This window comes from Triticum dicoccoides, chromosome 3B (genome assembly GCF_002162155.2).
Source record: "Triticum dicoccoides isolate Atlit2015 ecotype Zavitan chromosome 3B, WEW_v2.0, whole genome shotgun sequence".
Taxonomy (NCBI): Eukaryota; Viridiplantae; Streptophyta; class Magnoliopsida; order Poales; family Poaceae; genus Triticum; species Triticum dicoccoides.
Window position 1 is genome coordinate 662,669,241 of NC_041385.1, and position 20,655 is coordinate 662,689,895.

Below are 20,655 nucleotides of genomic sequence, written 5' to 3' on the forward strand. Positions count from 1 at the left end.
GCCGGGTTATCTCTTGAAGATAAACCGGGACTTCGATATAAAGAGCACTTCAACTGAGTAGCCCCCAAGGGCCGGTTTGTCTCTTGAAGACAAACCGAGACTGTCTGTCCTTGTTAATTGCCTTTAATTATAACTGATCAATTGTGCATTAGCCCCCAAGTGCCAAGCTTAATACCTGGATTGAGCCTTGGGACTTGAAAAGACGCACTTTTAAAAAGCAATCCACATTAGCCCCCAAGTGCCGAGTGCATAACGTGTTATTTTCTTGGGACTTTAACAACTTCATCTTCTGACTTTTGCAGACCGAGAAGACTATCAAAGAATGTCAAATCACCGACCTTCAAGAAAACATCAAGTCCCAGCAAGAAGAGACCTCTAAAGCCAAAGAGGAGCTAAAGGGTGTTTTGACAACCATGGAGTAATTGAAGGATGGTTTCAAAAATGAACGCACCAACTGGGAAACTGAGAAGGCTGCTTTGTTGAAGCGGGCTGAAGATGCCAAAGCAGCTCTTAAGCCGGTGGTGGAAGAGCTGACAGGGCTAAAACATCAAGTGGATGCTATGACTTCTGCAATCTTTGGTAAGTACTTCTTCATAGCCGGTTTGAAAATATCTTGAACTCTGCCGGTTTAACATTGAATTCTTAAAACACTGCAGGTAATCGCATTGCTCAGCTGGGCACAGATATGCGGATGAAATTGAAGGCAGCGTACACTTTGATTGAGCAATTATACGCCGGTGCCCAACGGGTTATCTGTGCAGTCTCATATAATAAACCGACACCAATATTGATCAAGGACACACTAGCAAGATTATCCATGACACCGGCTCAGATAGAAGCGGTGAAGCGATCTGCTGCCAGGGCTGGCGCTTTACTGGCACTGACTCGGGCCAAAGCATGGATATCTGACTTGGATCCAGTTGATATTGCCAAGGGATTTCCGGATGAACAAGCAGACGGGTCAGCATTTGACAACGAAGCCCTCAAAGCCCTGACAAAGGAGATGCGTCCGCTATCAAGTCAACTGGCTGAAGAGGCTAACTTGACTGTTCATCGGTCCTTTTATGATAAAAGGAACCAGCGGGTTGATACAACTGTGACAGAAGCGCAAAACCTTATCCCGCCAATCCGTAAGCACACTTACGCCCCTGATGTTGAACCGTCCAATATGATAAGTGAAGAAGCTGTATTTCAGGCTCTAACCCAGATTGACTGGACCACCATTGACTTCCAGCCTCTGGGTGGAGAGGAGGAGGTTGAACCGGCGCCTGAAGATCCATCAACTTCACGTCGTCCTGGCAATGAGTCTTAATCCGGCATTCGGGTTACTTTGACAGATTTTGTTGTGTAAGAACAATCAGCATTTTGGGCGTCAAAGCGCCTTGTAATAGGCTAGTGCAAGTACTTTAATCTTCGACACTGATACATAACTTTGGTTGATCCGTCATGATATTTGCTGTGCTTGGTTACACTTTGATAATTTTTATGCGATTCTGATATCTGCATAAAAAGAATTGTCCTGGCGGTTTACCGCTGGACGGGTCATAATGCCCAAGATAAAGCCTGACTAATAACCAAAGCGGAATAAATATGAAATAACTCATACCTGTGATATGAAATCACTTAGTTGGTTAACCAACTTTTATTGTAGTAAGGGTGAAGACCCAAATCTTGAGCTGTTATAACTCTCACCATGTAATGATGTTGTGTAATAAGCCATGCTGGGTTACGATAAACACCAGATGATCAAACTAGCGACATATAGTGAAAGCCAGGATGGATTTTGTAAACACCGGTTTGATAAGATGGTCTGACAACTTGTAGTTGAAATCCAAGCCGGGTTAACAAACACCGGGTTATTATGATGACTGAAAAGTTATACCGGGTTTAAGAGACACCGGTTTATTATGATGACTAAAAAGCCATACCAGGTTAAGAAACACCGGTTTAACATAAAATTCATTCAAAGAGAAAAATCTTGACAAAGGCAAATAAAACCGTGTAGTAGAGGCTTTTTGAGGGCTGCCAGGCCCAAATACGAGGCTTTTCATGGGCTGCCAGGCCACTAAGTTAAACCATCTTGCAAAGCCTTTTAAGATGGACCTCCAACTAACCAATTGTCGTTTTAACTTTGACAAGTTCAGGGTCTGTATAAGATTGACTTGTCAAATGTTCGGCGGGTTGTGACAGGATTACCTGGATAGGAGTGGCTTACTTGATGAAGGTAGGTTAACCCGGGGTTTTAGGTGAATACACCAGGCTTCCAAGCCGTCGGTCGATACCCAATTACAAGGGTCCTTTCAAACTCGATGTTACTTTACACAAAGAGCCCCCAAGTAATTTTGTGAGCTGTGCTCATGGGTGCCTATGTTTGAGCTGTGTAACATCCAGACTCTCTTTGGCCCCTTGGGTGTGAAGCTCCCAAGTTGTATTGTGTCATGATAGCCAGTTTAACAGGTAGTACTCCGCTTTGTCAGCTGAAGCCCCCATGTAACTCAAAGGATATTTGAGAAAAAACAGCAAAGGCCCTGCTTATAGCAAGGATGCCGGTTTATTATATTGATCATAATATATACATTGTGGAAATATGTACATAAGAGAAGCGTATGGCTTAAGTATAGTAAGGCCGAAGGAGAGCTATGTTCCACGGCCGTCGGGTCTCTTCCTCAGAACTGCGTGAGTTGTCTCGAACCTCAATGAGGTAGTATGATCCGTTAAGTAAATTCTTGCTGACCACAAAGGGTCCTTTGCAAGGTGGGGATAACTTGTGCATATCGGTCTGATCCTGGATGAGCCGGAGCACCAAGTCGCCTTCTTGAAAGGTTCTTGTTTTAACCCGGCGGTTGTGATAACGCCGCAGGTCTTGCTGATAAACCGCCGAACGAGCCAGAGCCATGTCCGGCTTTTCATCTAACAGGTCCAACGCCTCCTGGCGTGCTTGCTCATTGTCCGCTTCAACATAATTGGCAACCCATGGCGAATCATGATGAATATCACCTGGGAGGACCGCCTCTACACCGTAAACCATAAAAAAGGTGTATAACCCGTTGATCTGTTGGGGGTGGTGTTGATGCTCCATAACACAGAAGGCAATTCTTCCACCCAACAACTCGGCGTCCGCTTTAAAGGAACCATGAGCCGGGGCTTGATACCCTTCAAGATTTCTTGATTCGCCCTCTTAGCTTGACCATTGGACTGGGGATGTGCCAAAGATGCTAAATCAAGCCGGATGTGCTCTATTTGACAGAAATCCTCCATCTCACCTTTAGAAAGATTTGTACCATTATCCATGATGATGCTGTGTGGAAAACCAAAGCGGAAGATAATCTTTTTGAGAAATTGAACCGACGTAGCTGCATCACACTTGCTGACGGGCTCTGCTTCAACCCATTTAGTGAACTTGTCAACCGCCACCAACAGGTGGGTCTTCTTATCCTTGGAGCGCTTAAAGGGCCCCACCATATCAAGCCCTCAAGTGGCAAACGGCCAAGTGATGGGAATCATCCTTAATTCTTGAGCCGGAACATGAGCTCGTCATGAAAACTTCTGACAAGCGTCACACTGCTTTACCAGATCCTCAGCATCAGCATGAGCTGTCAACCAGTAAAACCCATGACAAAAAGCTTTAGCAACCAGGGACTTTGAACCAGCATGATGACCACAATCCCCTTCATGAATTTCTCGTAGAATCTCTTGGCCTTCTTCAGGAGAAACACAATGCTGGAATACGCCTGAAACGCTGCAGCGGTGTAACTCGCCATTGTGAATAACCATGGACTTGGATCGCCGGACTATCTGTCGGGCCAGGACTTCATCGTCTGATAACTCGCCTCGGTTCATATATGCCAAATATGGAACCGTCCAATCCGGAACAACATGTAAAGCGGCCACCAATTGGGCCTCCGGATTAGGAACAACTAAATCATCCTCTGTAGGCAACTTAACAGACGGGTTATGCAAGATATCAAAAAGGTATTGGGAGGTACCGGTTTACGTTGAGATCCCAGCCGGCTTAAAGCATCTACTGCTTCGTTTTTGCGCCGATCAATATGCTCAACCTGATACCCTTTGAAGTGACCTGCCACAATATCCACCTCGCGTCTGTAAGCCGCCATGAGTGGATCCTTAGAATCCCAAGTGCCAGAACCTTGCTGAGCCACCAGATCAGAGTCTCCAAAACATCGTACTCGGCTTAAATTCATATCCTTGGCCACACGAAGACCGTGAAGTAAAGCTTCGTATTCAGCTGCATTGTTAGTATAGGGGAACATTAAACAGAGAAGATAACGAATTTTATCACCTCGAGGGGAAGTAAGGACAACTCCAGCCCCCGAGCCCTCCAATTGCCTGGATCCATCAAAGTGAATAGTCCAGTATGTGTTATCCGGTTTGTCCTCTGGAGCCTGTAACTCGGTCCAATCATTGATGAAGTCAACAAGTGCCTATGACTTGATAGATGTCTGAGGCATATACTTCAACCCGTGCGGGCCAAGCTCAATTGCCCACTTTGCAACCCGGCCAGTTGCCTCCCTGTTCTGAATTATATCGCCCAAAGGAGCTGAACTGACCACTGTAATGGGATGGCCTTGAAAGTATTGTTTGAGCTTCCGACTCGCCATAAAAACCCCATAGACCAGCTTCTGCCAATGAGTATACCATTGCTTTGACTTGATAAGTACTTCGCTGATATAGTAAACCGGCCGTTGAACCGGATATTCCTTACCAGCCTCCTTGCGCTCCACCACAATCGCCACACTGACAGCACGGGCATTAGTGGCCACATACAATAACAAGGGCTCTTTGTCAACCGGTGCAGCAAGGACTGGTGGTTCAGCCAATTGCCGCTTCAAGTCTTCAAACGCCGCATTAGCCGCATCACTCCAGAAAAAGGTGTCTGTTTTCTTCAACATCTGATATAGAGGGATCGCCTTCTCTCCCAAGCGGCTGATAAACCGGCTTAGGGCTGCAATTCGACCTACCAGACGCTGAACATCATTAATGCACGTCGGTTTAGCCAAAGATCTAATCGCTTTGATCTTCTCCGGATTAGCCTCAATGCTCTGTTGGACACCAGAAAACCTAGAAGCTTGCCTGCCGGAACACCGAAAACACACCTTTTCGGATTGAGCATCATCTTATAGACACGCAGATTGTCAAAGGTCTCCTTGAGATCATCTATCAATGTCTCTTTTTTCCTGGATTTTACTACAATGTCATCCACATAGGCATGAATATTGCGCCCAATCTGAGTGTGAAGACAATTCTGCACACAGCGCTAATAAGTTGCCTGGGCACTCTTGAGTCCAAAAGGCATAGAAACATAACAGAAGGCTCCAAAGGGAGTGATGAAGGTTGTCTTCTCCTGGTCCTTAACTGCCATTTTGATCTGATGATAACCTGAATAAGCATCCAAGAAACTCAAACGCTCACAACCCGCCGTCGCATCAATAATCTGATCAATACGCGGGAGAGCAAAAGGATCAGCGGCCAAGCTTTGTTCAAATCTGTGTAGTCCACACACATGCGCCAAGTGCCGTTTTTCTTAAGAACCAACACGGGATTAGCCAACCACTCAGGGTGAAACACTTCAATGATAAAACCAGCAGCCAACAGCCAGGCTACCTCCTCACTAATTGCCTTGCGTCTCTCCTCGTTAAAGCGGCGAAGAAACTGTTTGACCGGTTTAAACTTGGGATTAATATTGAGAGTGTGCTCAGTGAGTTCCCTCGGTACACCTGGCATGTCAGAAGGCTTCCATGAAAAAATGTCTCGGTTCTCATGGATGAACTCGATGAGCGTGCTTTCCTATTTCGGATCCAGATTTGTGCTAATGGTAAACTGTTTGGATGAATCGCCAGGAACAAAGTCAACAAGTTTAGTCTCATCAGCCGGTTTGAATTTCAGGCTCGGGTCATGCTCAGTGGTGGGCTTCTTCAGAGGGGTCATGTCTGCCGGATCAACATTGTCCCTGTAGTGTTTCAACTCCTCTGTAGCACAAACCGACTCAACATAAGCCTCATCACCTTCCTCGCAATCTAAAGCAATCTTACAACTTCCGTGAACTGTGATGGTCCCCTTGTGACCCGGCATTTTGAGCTGCAAATAAATATAACAGGGCCTTGCCATGAACTTTGCATAAGCCGGTCGTCCAAACAGTGCGTGGTACGGGATCTGGATCCTCACTACTTCAAAGGTCAATGTTTCAGACCGGGAGTCATGCTCATCACCAAACACAACCTCCAAAGCGATCTTACCAAAGGGATATGCCGATTCACCTGGTACTACACCATGAAAAATAGTGTTTGGCGGTGTAAGACTCTTGTCTGTCAACCCCATGCGATGGAAGGTCTCATAATACAGAATGTTGATACTGCTCCCTCCATCCATAAGCACTTTGGTGAATTTATAACCTCCCACCTGAGGTGCCACCACTAAAGCCAGGTGACCCGGATTGTCAACCCAGGGAGGATGATCCTCTCTGCTCCACACAATGGGCTGCTCGGACCACCGCAAGTAACGTGGCACCGCCGGTTCAATAGCATTAACTGCTCTCCTGTGAAGCTTCTGATCACGCTTGCACAAACTAGTAGTGAACACATGATACTGCCCACCATTCAACTGCTTTGGGTGACTTTGATACCCTGACTGCTGCTGATTCCCTTGATTATTCTATTGGTTATTACTGCCTTGGTTGTTCTGATTTCCCTGATTATTCTAAAATCCAGAGTTTGAACCGCCACCACCATGAAAACCTGGACCTGAACCGCCGATGGACCCTGATCATACCGAAAGAGATCAGAGTTTTTGAACTCCTTCATAATGTGACAATCTTTCCAAAGATGTGTTGCCGGAACCTCATTGGTCCCGTGCTTTGGGCAGGGCTGGTTTAACAAACACTCCAGATTCATCCCGCCACTGTGCTGGGGCGGTTTACCTTTACGACGCTGCACATTAGCGTTAACCACAAAATCTGAATTATCCGCTTTGCGCTTACCATTATTCCCATGGCCCCCTTGGTTGTGCTATTGTCCCTTTGCACCGCCGTTCTTCTTTCCCTTCTCCAGTTTCATCTCATCAGAATCGGGATCCTTGGTATTATCAGAATCGGCATACTTCATAAGGGTTCCAATGTCATTGCAGTGGCGCTTAAGCCGTCCCAACTTCATCTTCAGAGACTTAAATCGGCAATTATGCTCTAATGTTATGATTGCCTAGCCAGCGTTAATCCGGTCCGACGAGTGCAAAACCTCTGAAACCTGGCGCACCCAATGAGTTGTTGACTCGTTCTCTCCTTGAACACAGGCATCCAGATCCACAATGGACATAGGCTGTTTGCATGTGTCTTTGAAATTGGCTATAAACTGGGCCTTCAACTGGTCCCATGACTCGATGGAGTTGGCTGGTAGGTTTTTCAACCAAGTACGGGCTGTCCCTTCCAACATCATCGTGAAGTATTTTGCACAGGCCGCTTCATCCACATCCAGCATCTCCATTGCCATCTCATAACTTTCAACCCATGCCTCAGGTGGCTGATCAGTGGTGTAATTAGGTACCTTACGTGGGCCCTTGAAATCCTTAGGCAGCCGCACATTACGGAGAGCCTGAATAAGACACGGCACTCCCCAAGAACTGAAGGCAAGCCCGGTGCCTCGGTCTACCGATGCCGCTGGCTGAACCGGGGCGGGTTGATTACGACCTGCATATTGTGCTGCTAAAGCGGCCTCCCTTCGTGCTCTGCCATTATCCACCACGTCCTGAGCATTCTCCTCACCACGCGCCGGATTGGGTCCTTGAGGGGCATTATGGCGTCGCGCACTGCTAGACACCTCTGGTTCATCTATGTGCCTGCTATAACTTTTGCTCGGATGGGGGGTCAAATGAATTCTATCTCGGCTATAAGGATAAGCCTGCTGCTGCACAACAGCGTTTTGAAGAAGATCCCTGGCCCGCCGCGTTTCAACCGCTGCCAGTGAATCGCCCTCCATTGGAATAGCTGCCAGGCGAGATGCTGCGGCAATCATGTTATCCAAAGGGCTCAAAAAGTGACCCGATGGTGTTGGCACGTATTGCGGCGGGTTATCCGTCCGACGAGGTGGTTCCATTATCCGAGGTTGATCCGGCGCTAGCCTAGGCGCGTCGGTCCGGTTTATAGCTGCCGGATTACTCGGCCCAGCCCCCGACGTATTAAAGAGATTCAGTCCTTCGAAGACCGGCTGCATACGCGATCGGTACTTCCTTCGCATTACGTTGTTTGATGCATTCTGGTCCAACATGAGCCGGTAATTCTGCGCCTGTATCTGCTGTGATTGGGCATCCAAAGCGGCCCTTCTTCAGCCATCCTAGCGTCCTCAGCTGCCAGGTCCTCCTTAGCCTGTGTTATCTGATCCTTTAGCTTCACAACGTCCGCATTGTGCTGATCCTGCGTCGCCGGGGTAACTACCATGGTCAACAAGGTCGCCCAGGCATCCATCAAACTAGAGAGAACTTGAGCCGGTCGGCGCACTGGGCCTCCTGCCGCTGATCCGGAATTCATTGCTGCTGTAGATGAAGGCTGCAAAGTGGGATGTGTTCCGGCCATGAAATTAGAAACCCAACTTGGCGGTTCAAGGAGGTCCAGAATACTGTTGCCATCAGAATATCCTTCGAACACACCATCATGAATTTGGTACAGGGACTTGGTTTCACCAGTGGATGACTCGCCGTCGAAATAAACGGCTGTCTCGCCTTCAGACACCGGTTCAGATCCGATCCCATGGACACATCCTACGAACGCACGCTTCATGGTGGGCTTAACCCGGGCAGGACTCGCACGCTGAGCCGTTTCGACGAGGTCGGTGCGGATGTCCGGCTCAGGGCCCGGTTCGCCGATTTTGCTGATGAAGACATGAATTCCGCCAAAGGGGACCCGGTACCCATACTCGATTGAGCCGGCCTCGGGGCCCCATCCTTCGTCGTCGATGTAGAGCTTGCCGCGACGACTCTTGGTCATCCAGCCGACCGCGTACCCTTTGAATCCTTCAAAGCTGCCCTTCAAGAACTCGAAACCATCGTGCGATAGCCCCACGGTGGGCGCCAACTGTCGTGGAATTAACACATCGGATGTCCTCATGGAAGGACTTAGTCGTGGAGCCATCGCGACGGGTTAGCTTGAAGGGGTTAAACTGGACAAAGGACACGGGAGTTTTTATACTAGTTCGGCCCCTTCGATGAAGGTAAAACCCTACGTCTAGTTGTGATGGGATTGATTGGATTTCGATGACCAGGGAACCAATACGCTTTGCCTGGGTCTCGAGTTGTTGTTTCTTGCCCCTGAACCGCGCCGGGTCGTCCCCTTATATACATGGGTTGACGCCGATCGGTTTCCAGAGTCCCGAGGCTGGCTCATACAAGTGTCCAGCTCGGTCTCTCCTTTCCTAACTTACAATACAAGTTACATAACCATGGAGGTTTACCACTATGGGCCCTAATCCGCCTTTGGGATCCGGGCCTCTAAGCTTCATTAGTAAAGCGCCATCTTCTGGGTCTTCGTAGGCTTCAATATAGTTGAAGGTGAACCGGCGCCTCCTGGGAGGTTTACACTCAATAGTTATATCCCCAACAGGACCCTTATCGAGCATCATCTTACCAGTGGGATCCGGAGGAGACGGCCAGCCAGTGGTATCCTGATTACACCCCTCAGTACACCGGGGAGAGTAGCCGCGGTCCATGGCCATAAACCAACTTAGGCCAAAAGCCTAAGCTTGGGGGGGTACTATTTCTCACCGACTTTACATTCATGTTCACACACTATCCTAGTCGTCGGTGCTCATACTCTTTCATTGTATTATCCATGTTAGTTTAATTTTCCTTTTCTAGTTTTCTTCTTGTGTGTTTGATAAACTTTAAGAAAAACCAAAAAAATTAGTTAGTTTAATTTCCATGCTTGTAGTAGAAATTAAAATGAAAACCCAAAAAGATTTCTCGTTCTTCTTTTACTTGTTGGGAGCTTTCCCGTGTAAATAGTTTTCTTTTCTTTTCTTTCCTTTGAGGGGTTGAGAGTAGAAGACCGTATTGAAAATGTTTAGTGGCTCTTATATGCATGATTGTTTATTTAACTTAGAGCCCATATTATTTTGTCTTGTCTCTTGAGTTGAATGCTTGCAGATTCTAGCTTAGTCCAATGCACGTGCACTTTTATTATCATACACATCATTCAGTCGTGCAAGTGAAAGGCAATAATGACGATATATGATGGAATGATTGAGATGAGAGAAGTTGGTATGAACTCGACCTCTCTTGTTTTTTAAATATGATGAGTTCATCGTTCCAGATTCAACTTACTATGAAGTAAACATATTTGCAATGACATTTAGAGATTATAGTTGCTTATGCCATGCTTGATTAGCTATGAGTTATAATGGTTTACCTTGCGTGCCAACATGCTATTAGAATGATTATGATGTGGTATGATGGGATGGTATCCTCCTCTAAATGAATTGAGCGACTAGACTTGGCACATGTTCACGCATGTAGTTGAAACAAATCAACATAGCCTTCATGATATTTATGTTCATGGTGGATTGTATCCTACTCATGTTTGTACTCGGTGTGAATTGGTTTTAATGCATGTTTATGACTGTTGTCGCTCTCTCAGTTGGTCGCTTCCCAGTCTTTTGCTAGCCTTCACCTGTACTAAGCGGGAATACTGCTTGTGCATCCAAACTCCTTAAACCCCAAAGTTATTCCAATGAGTCCACCATACCTTCCTATATGCGGTATTTGCCTGCCGTTCCAAGTAAATTTGTATGTGCCAAACTCTAAACCTTCAAATGAAATTCTGTTTTGTATGCTCGAGCAGCTCATGTTTCAACTAGGGCTGCCTATATCTTCCATGCTAGGTGGGTTATTCTCAAGAGGAGTGGATTCCTCTCCTCATTCACGAGAAAGGGACGGTAACCGGGATGCCCAGTCCCATGATCCAAAAAGATCTAAGCAAATCAATATAATTAAACAAAACTCCCCCAGGGCTGTTGTTAGTTGGAGGCACTCGTTGTTTCGAGCAAGCCATGGATTGATGCTTGTTGGTGGTGGGAGAGTATAAACTTTTACCATTCTACGTGGGAACTGCCTATAATCCATGTAGTATGGAAGATACATCCATCTCATAGTTGTTGCGTTGACAGTGAAAGTATGCCGCCCAAAATGTTATTCAATCCCTATTTTAAAATTGAGCTCTGGCACCTCTACAAATCCCTGCTTCCCTCTGTGAAGGGCCTATCTATTTACTTTTATGTTGAGTCATCGCCTTGTTATTAAAAAGCACTCGCTGGAGAGCACACTGTCATTTGCATTCATTATTATTGGTTTATATTGGGTATGACTTGACTGGATCTCTTTTACCATGAATTACAATGTTTAGTCAGTCCTTGATCTTTAAAGGTCCTTTGCATTTATGTTTTGTGGTCTCAGAAAGGGCTAGCGAGATACCTTTTTGTTATGTCATGTTATGATTGTTTTGAGAAAGTGTTGTCATCCGAGTTTTATTATTATGGCTTGCTAGCTGATTATGCTATTGATATGAGTAATTGTGAGACCTAGGTGTTATTGTGAGTATGGTTAGTTTAATAATATTTGTTGAAACCTGAATGCTGGCTTTGCATGTTTACAACAACAAGAACAAACAGAGTTTGTAAAAGTTTTTCATTATCACTTTCAGTTTATCAACTGAATTGCTTGAGGACAAGCAAAGGTTTAAGCTTGGGGGAGTTGATACGTCTCCAACGTATCTACTTTTCCAAACACTTTTGCCCTTGTTTTGGACTCTAACTTGCATGATTTGAATGAAACTAACCCGGACTGGCGCTGTTTTCAGCAGAATTACCATGATGTTGTTTCATGTGTAGAAAACAAAAGTTCTCGGAATGACCTGAAAATCCTTGGAGACAAGTTTTAGAAAATATAAAAAATAATGGCGAAAGAATCAAGACCAGGGGGCCAACACCCTGTCCACGAGGGTGGGGGGCGCGTCAACCCCCTCTGGGCACCCCCCTGTCTCGTGGGCCCCCTGCAGCTCTGCCGACCTCAACTCCAACTCCATATATTCTGTCTCGCGAATAAAAAAATCAGAGAGGAAGTTGCATCGCGTTTTACGATACGGAGCCGCCGCCAAGCCCTAACCTCTCTCGGGAGGGCTGATCTGGAGTCCGTTCGGGGCTCCGGAGAGGGGGATTCGTTGTCATCGTCATCATCAACCATCATCCATCACCAATTTCATGACGCTCACCGCCGTGCGTGAGTAATTCCATCGTAGGCTTGCTAGACGGTGATGGGTTGGATGAGATTTATCATGTAATCAAGTTAGTTTTGTTAGGGTTTGATCCCTAATATCCACTATGTTCTGAGATTGATGTTGTTATGACTTTGCTATGCTTAATGCTTGTCACTAGGGCCCGAGTGCCATGATTTCAGATCTGAACCTATTATGTTTTCATGAATATATGTGTGTTCTTGATTCTATCTTGCAAGTCTATAGTCACCTATTATGTGTTATGATCCGACAACACCGAAGTGACAATAATCGGGATACTTCTTGGTGATGACCGTAGTTTGAGGAGTTCATGTATTCACTATGTGTTAATGCTTTGGTCCGGTACTCTATTAAAGGGAGGCCTTAATATCCCTTAGTTTCCGCTAGGACCCCGCTGCCACGGGAGGGTAGGACAAAATATGTCATGCAAGTTCTTTTCCATAAGCATGTATGACTATATTCGGAATACATGTCTACATTACATTGATGAATTGGAGCTAGTTCTGTGTCACCCAATGTTATAGCTATTACATGAGGAATCGCATCCGACATAATTATCCATCACTGATCCATTGCCTACGAGCTTTTCATATGCTGTCCTTCGCTTATTTACTTTTCTGTTGTTATTGTTACAATCACTACAAAACCCAAAAATATTACTTTTGCTATCGTTACCATTACTATCATACTACTTTGATACTAAATACTTTGCTGCAGATACTAAGTTATACAGGTGTGGTTGAATTGACAACTCAACTGCTAATACTCAAGAATATTCTTTGGCTCCCCTTGTGTCGAATCAATAAATTTGGGTTGAATACTCTACCCTCGAAAGCTGTTGCAATCCCCTACACTTGTGGGTTATCACCTTACGTTTATTATTGCCTCCTTGACTTGTCGGGTTATGCTGTGGACCCTTGGCGTTACCGCTCTTCTTTCCCTTCCCTGCCTTCTCATCGTCAGACTCGGGATCCTTGGTGCTGTCAGAATCGGCATATTTGACTAGAGCCGCCATGAGCTGGCCCATGTCATTACAATCGCGCTTGAGCCGCCCCAGCTTTTGTTTCAGAGGCTCAAAACGACAAATTTTCTCCAATATTAAGACTGCAGAGCCGGCATCCATCTTATCAGATGAATGTATTATAGCCTTGATCCGGCGCACCCAATGGGTCGTGGACTCACCTTCCTCTTGCTTGCAACTAGTCAAGTCCACAATCGACATGGGCTGCTTGCATGTATCTTTAAAGTTCTGAACGAACCACTCCTTCAATTCTGCCCATCAACCAATGGAATTAGGTGGCAACCCCTTCAACCAATTACGGGCTGTTCCGTCCAGCATCATGGTGAAATACTTGGCTATTGCAGCATCACTGACTTCCAGTAGCTCCATGGCCATCTCATAACTTTCGATCCATGCCCCATGCTATAAAACGGCCATGTAATTAGGCACCTTACGAGGCCCCTTGAAATCCTTGGGCAAACACTCGTTACGCAGAGCCGGTACCAAACAAGGTATGCCCCTAGTCCTAGTGGTCAAACCTGCCTCAATTGACATCGTCAGATAAACCGGCAGGGGCTGATAAGCCACCTGTTGAGCCGCCTGCTCAATTTGTTGATGCACTCTGTCCTGATTACACACGTTAGGAACTCCACCCCGTGTCGGATCGTGCCCGCGCGGCTGATCACGGCGCTGGGCATTGCTTGAAACGGCCGATGAGTCTAGGTGCCTGCTATAACTCCTGCTCTGGCTTGGATGTGGAGTTGAATGAATCCCGTCTCTACTATAAGAGTATGCCTCCTGCTGTGCTAAGGCCGTCTGAAGAAGTTCTCTGACCCTTCGCGTCTCAACCGCCGTCGGAGAGTCGCCATCTACTGGGAGAGCCGCAAATCGCGCTGCCGTAGCAATCATGTTCTCCAGCGGATTAGAATAGTGACCTGGAGGTGTTGGTACATACTGAATCAGATCAGTGTTCGGACGTGGGGGTTCCATTATCCACGGTTGAACCGGTGTCCCTGCCCCAGTGCCGCAGTCCGATTTGCCTCTGGCGGGTTACTGGGTCCTGCACCAGGCATGCAAAAAAGGTTTCTAGGCTCGTACACCATAGGAAGACGGGACTGGTGCCTTCTCCTCATGACCTCATTAGACGCATTCTGATTCAATGCAAGCTGAAAGGCCTGTGCCTGAATCTGCTGGGCCCGAGCATCCAGAGCCACCCGTTCCGTAGTTATCCTGACGTCCTCTGCTGCCAGGTCTTCTTTAGCTTGTGTTATCTCCTCGCGTAGCTGTGCCACCTCGGCATCATGCTGAGCTTGATCCGCCAGATTGACCATGGCGGTTAACAGAGTTGTCAATTTATCCATCAGAGACATCAAAACCTGAGCTGACGAACGCGCAGGGCTCCTGCCCCGGCTGTTGTCACCACTGCTGACCCGGAACTCATTGTGGCTGTAGTTGAAGAATTCAGCCTGGGCTGGGTACCAGCCATGAAAATCCGGACTCTGCTCAGCGGCTCAAAGGGGTCCGGAATACTGCTGCCATCGGAACTACCACTAAGCCCACCGTCTTGCAGTTGATACAACGAATCCATCTCACCCGTGAACGACTCACTGTCAAAGTAGATGGCCGTCTCACCGCCGGACACAGATCCTTTAGAAAGTTCCCCTCCATGGATGCATCCCACGAAGGCACGCCTCACGGCAGGCGAAGCCTGGGCGGGTCTCGCACGCTGAGCCGTCTCGACGATGTCGGTGCAGATGTCCGGCTCAGGGCCCGGCTCGCCGATCTTGCCAATGAAGACGTGGATTCCACCGAAAGGGACCCGTACTCAATTGAGCCGGCATCGGGACCCCAGCCTGCGTCGTCCATGTAGAGCTTGCCGCGGCGACTCTTGGTCATCCGGCCCACACCGTATCCCTTGAGCCCTTCAAAGCTGCCCTTCAAGAACTCAAATCCACCGTGAAATTGTCACGTCAGATGTTGTAGTGAAAGGACTTAATCATGGAGCCATCGCAACTAGGAAGCTTAAAGGGGTTAAGACGGGCAAAGGACACGGGAGTTTATACTAGTTCGGCCCCTTGCGGTGAAGGTAAAAGCCTAATCCAGTTTGAGGTGGAATTGCTATATCTCGATTACCAGGGAGCGAAAGCCGCTTGACCTAGTTCTCGATTTGGTGTTACTTGTCCTGAACCGCTGCCGGGTCGTCCCGTTATATACAGAGGTCGACGCCCAGCGGCCCACAGAGTCCCGGCCGGCTCATAAACAGTGTTCGGCTCGGTCTCTCTCTATTCCTGCCTTACAATACAAGTTACATAAATATGGCGGTTTATATCTACGGGCCTTAAGTCTCCTTTGGGCTTTGGGCCCTTAACTGAACCGCCATCTTCAAGCATCGTCTTGGGCTTCAAGAATCCTCACAGGTATAACCTGACCCCTCCTGGGCGGGTCATACCTAATAGTTATATCCCCAACAAACCCCATCTTTTTATCCTCAATAGCAACAATACAATACGTGCCATGTCCCCTACTGTCACTAGGATTGAGCACAGCAAGGTCGAACCCATTACAAAGCACCTCTCCAATTGCAAGAAAAATCAATCTAGTTGGCCAAACCAAATCAATAGATTAGAGAGAAATACAAAGCTATAATAATCATGCATAAAAGAGTTCAGGGAAGACTCAAATAATATACATGGATAATCTGATCACAAACTCACAATTCATCAGGTCCAACAAACACACTGCAAAAAGTGATTACATCGAACAGAACTCCAAGAACATCAAGGAGAACATTGTATTGAAGATCAAAGGGAGAGTTGAAGCCATCTAGCTACTAAATATGTACCTGTAGGTCAGCAACGTTGATGTAGAGCCCCTCCATGATTGATTCCCCCTCCGGCAGAGTGCCGAAAAAGGCCTCTAGATGGGATGTCTTGAGAACAGGAACTTGTAGCGGCGGGAAAAGTATTCCATTGATTTCTACATTGGTTTCCCAATTTTAGAGAATTTATAGAGGCAGAGATAGGTCAAACGGAGCTACATGGGCCCCATGAGCCATCAGGGCGCGCTTACCCCCTCTGGGTGCGCCTTGGTGCCTCGTGGGCCATTGCTCCATCTTCTGGTCCTCTCCCGAAGATTCCAGAGTCTCTTATGTCCAGAAAAAAAATCTCCAAAACATTTTGTGGCATTTGGACTTCGTTTGGTACTGATATTCTGGAAAACCAAAAACAGGCAAAAAATAGCAACTGGCACTGAGCACTGAGTTAATAGGTTAGTCCCAAAAAATAATATATAATTACTTGTAAATGTATATAAAACATCCAAGATTGATACTGTAATAGCATGGAACAATCCAAAATTATAGATATGTTGAAGATGTATCAATACGCACGACGATACTATAGTGGAATCTCATGATGCTACATTTTTTTGAGAATATATTCCTATGAAAGATATCCATAACATTGCTATATTTTCTTCTAATATAAATCCTGAATCCAATACACCTGATGAGTATTTCAAACAATCACTCGATGAAGTCCTTGAGAAGGATAACAATGAAGCTCCTGCGAGGAGCAAGAGACAAAGGTTTGCAAAATTCTTTTTTAACAATTTTATTATATACCTTGTGGACGACACTCACAAGTCCATAATGAGATGGAATCAATTCTTTCTAATAGAACTTGGGAGCTAACTGAACGACCCTATGGTTGTAAACCTGTGGGCTGTAAGTGGGTGTTCAAAAAGAAGATAAGACCTGATGTTACTATTGAGAAGTGCAAGGCGTGACTTGTGGCCAAGGGCTACACTCATTAAGAAGGCGAAGATTACTTTGACACCTATTCATCTGTTACTGGAACGACCACCATTTAGGTGCTATTTACATGTCTGCCTCTTATGGTCTTATCATTCATCAAATGAATGTGAAACTACTTTCCTAAATGTAGAGTTGGAAGAGAAAATCTATATGGATTAGCCTGATGGGCTTGTGGTAAAAGGTGAAGAGAGAAAAGTATGCAAGTTGTTAAAATGTTTGTATGGTCTAAAATAGACACCTAAGTAATAGCATGAGAAGTGTGAAAGAACTCTGACTCCTGTAGAATTTGTCATTAATGAGCCTAAAAGGTGTGTTTACTATCGCCATGGTGGAGTAATAGTGTTATATTATGTTTGTATGTGGATAACATAAAGATCTTCGATACAAATATTGATGCGATCAATGAGGTCAAATCTTTTATCAAAGAGTTTTGACATGAAGGAGCTGGAAGAAGCCGATGTGATTCTAAACATCAAACTTGTTAAGGATGAGAGTGGGACTACTCTAACACAATCTCGCTATGTTGAGAAGGTCTTGAGCCGGTTCAGCCTTATGGATATCAAGCTTTCTCCAACACCTTATAGAGCAATAAAGAAACAAGAGATCAATTAAGATACTCTCAAATTGTCAGGTCACTCATGTACTTAGCGAGCTCAATCAGGCTAGATATTTCTTTTGCTATGAGCAAACTAAGTAGGATCATGTCCAACCCGGGTGATGATCACTGCATGCACTAGAATGGGTCTTGCGTTATCTGAGAGGTACTATGTGTTATGTAATTCACTATGCAGGGCATCTTGTTGTGCTAGAAAGATATAGTGATTCGAACTAGATCTCCGATGTTGATGTACTCTAGCCTCTAGGCCACAAGTGGGTATGTATTTACTCATGGCGGTGGCGCAGTGTCATGGAGGTCTCGCAAACATACCACATTGACGAGGTCAACTATGGAAGCAAAACTTACCGCAGCCACCGCTGCTGAGGCAGGAAAATCCTACACCTACGTAATTAACTTGCGTAAATTGTGCTACGTAGAGACGTGTCTTCCTCTCACTAACCTCTCCCCCCTGATTTTCAGGATGGCCCCCCTTTCCGCTAATCAAAACTGGCCAACTAATCTCATACGTAATGTTTCGTAACTATTTTGCGTAGCTGTAGCAAAGCTCGGTGAGGCACAATGGTTGAGTAAGCTTTTGATGGACTTACCTATAGTTGAAAAAACTATACAGGTTATTCTTGTGACAAAGCAGTAACTCAATCTGGTCTTATTTTATTCGTCACTAAGTACACATATCTGCTGACGGCCAGATTTGTCATTTGGCAAGCATCATGTATGCTACTCGGCTCTAATATTGAAGGGAGGGATGCTCTGTGCGTTGTTGAACACGCTGTCAGGATCGGCCACCGTCCTAGCACGGACCAGCCGGTCGAAGTTCCCTCCGAAGTACGCCTCCCTCCACGACGACCTCGCACGAGCCACCGCCTGCGCGGACGAGCCACCGGCAGCCCACGTCCAGTTGTTCACGCCCAGGTCGAGGTCGAGGTAGTTCACGTACGCAGCGCGGGGATCCTTGGAGACGAAGGGGGCCATGTACTTGTAGAACGACCTGAACCATCCGATGTACTCCTCCGCGCGGGCTACCTGCGGCCGGTCCCAGTTCACGTTGTACTGGATGCTGTAGAGGTTCCCGGCGCGGTGCGGGAACGGTGCTTCGGCGCTCCCGACCCGCGCCATGGCGCCGCCGTAGGGGTCCAGCTGGATGGACCCGGTCGGCCCGGTCGAAAGGTACCGGACGATCTCGACCATGTCGTTCCTCAAGATCGGTGCTTGCACATAGTCGGACTTGCTCTTGGAGTACTGCTTTGGCTGGCGACGCCAGTTCACCAGGTCCTCCACCGTGCTCAGACCGGCGAACTTGGCCGTCGACTCGACCCAGCTCATTTCTGAGAGGTCTGGCTCGGTCAAGCCCAGCTCTGGAAAGCTTTGGCTGAGAACCGACAAGGCATGCTCTTTTGACGCTAGCACTTGACCGGTGAAGGAGATGGAGACGTTGCCGTCCGTCGACCCGGTAGGAGCATACACGGAGAGATAAAACTCGTCCGGTAGATTGGGCCCAACATACTGCCACCTGTGAAGTAAGTCGGCGATGAGTTCGACCGGATCGGTCCGGCCGACGGTGAACACGGTGACGTTGCGAGGAACCGGAACGAGCCGGAGCTTCCAAGCGTACACCATACCCCAGCTCCCGCCTCCGCCGCCTCTGATAGCCCAGAACACGTTGTCGCCCATACAACTCCGGTCAAGGACCCTGTTGTCAGGAGTGATGAGCGTCGTGTCACTACCGGAACAGGGCTCTACGCCGACAGCCATATATATGCCGACGGCTGCCGTCGGCCTAGTCCAAGATATGCTGACAGCTAGCTCCTGGCCATCGGCGTACAATGGCCGTCGGGCTATCCGTGTCTACGCCGACAGCAGCCGTCGGCATATATAGGCCGTCGGCTTATCCTAGACTACGCCTACAGCTGCCGTCGGCATATATAAGCCGTCGGCATAGATGCGGGCCCGCTGACAACTATCATCACGGCCGGCTAACGACGTCAAATCTATGCCGACGGTCGTGACGGTGGCCGTCGGCATAGATACGGGTGACACGTCAACGATCCAGAGCGCACCGACCAGGAGCTATGCCGACGGCAGCCGTCGGCATAGCCGACACGTCATCGATCCGCGGCGCTGTCCATCTGCCCTCGCCGCACATATGGCATAGTTTTTTTCTTTTTTCCCATATAGTATTATTATTATTATTAAGCATACAGTATGTGTTAATAAGCATACCTATAGATTGTGTTAATAAGCATATAGTATGTGTTAATAAGCATACATATAATTTTTTTTCTTTTTCTTCACTGTTTTCTTTATTATTTTTATTTAACTAACTTACATACAGTATGTGTTAATAAGCATACATACATTATTTTTCGGTTCTGTACAGAGCGTTGTGACCCCCCTCACGAACGGTGCCGCCGCCAGCCGACAACTAGAATAGGGAACAGCCGCATCGGGTCTATACGAAGGGGACTTTGCTCCAAGTGTTTATATATATCGGATGACCTACCACAACCGGATGGTGTTATGGCATGTCCGAAGAGGTGGCATGCATCTCCGGGGTGTGGCCCCGTCACGGACGGCGCCGCCGCCGGCACCTGGAGGGGGGGGGAACGGACGCGTCTGGTCTACATGAAGTGGATTTAGCTGTGGGTTTGGCCCGGATGTTGCTCCCCGGTGTCCCTCTGGGCCGACCCGACACAACCGGGTGGAGAGATCCACTGGGCAAAGCCCGTCCGTGCAAAGTCAAAGGGCTAGATCCCGTGGTCAACCGCTCCAGGGTTAGGCGGGACGGGGGCCCTGGGGGGTAGCAATGCCACCGGAGCGTCGTACCGGGCCCTCACTCATACATGCGGGGTGGTGTTGTGGCATGTCCGAAGAGGTGGCACGCGTCTCCGGGGTGTGGCCACCGTCACGGACGGCACCGTCGCCGGCACCTGGAGGAG

The 20,655-nt window shown here is 47.3% G+C and overlaps 1 pseudogene; it reads right to left on the bottom strand.

Annotated features, from left to right (window-relative positions):
• Window positions 1-18,436: 18,436 nt before the first annotated feature.
• The window catches only part of LOC119281774, a 16,059-nt pseudogene continuing 13,840 nt past the window's right edge, over window positions 18,437-20,655 (bottom strand).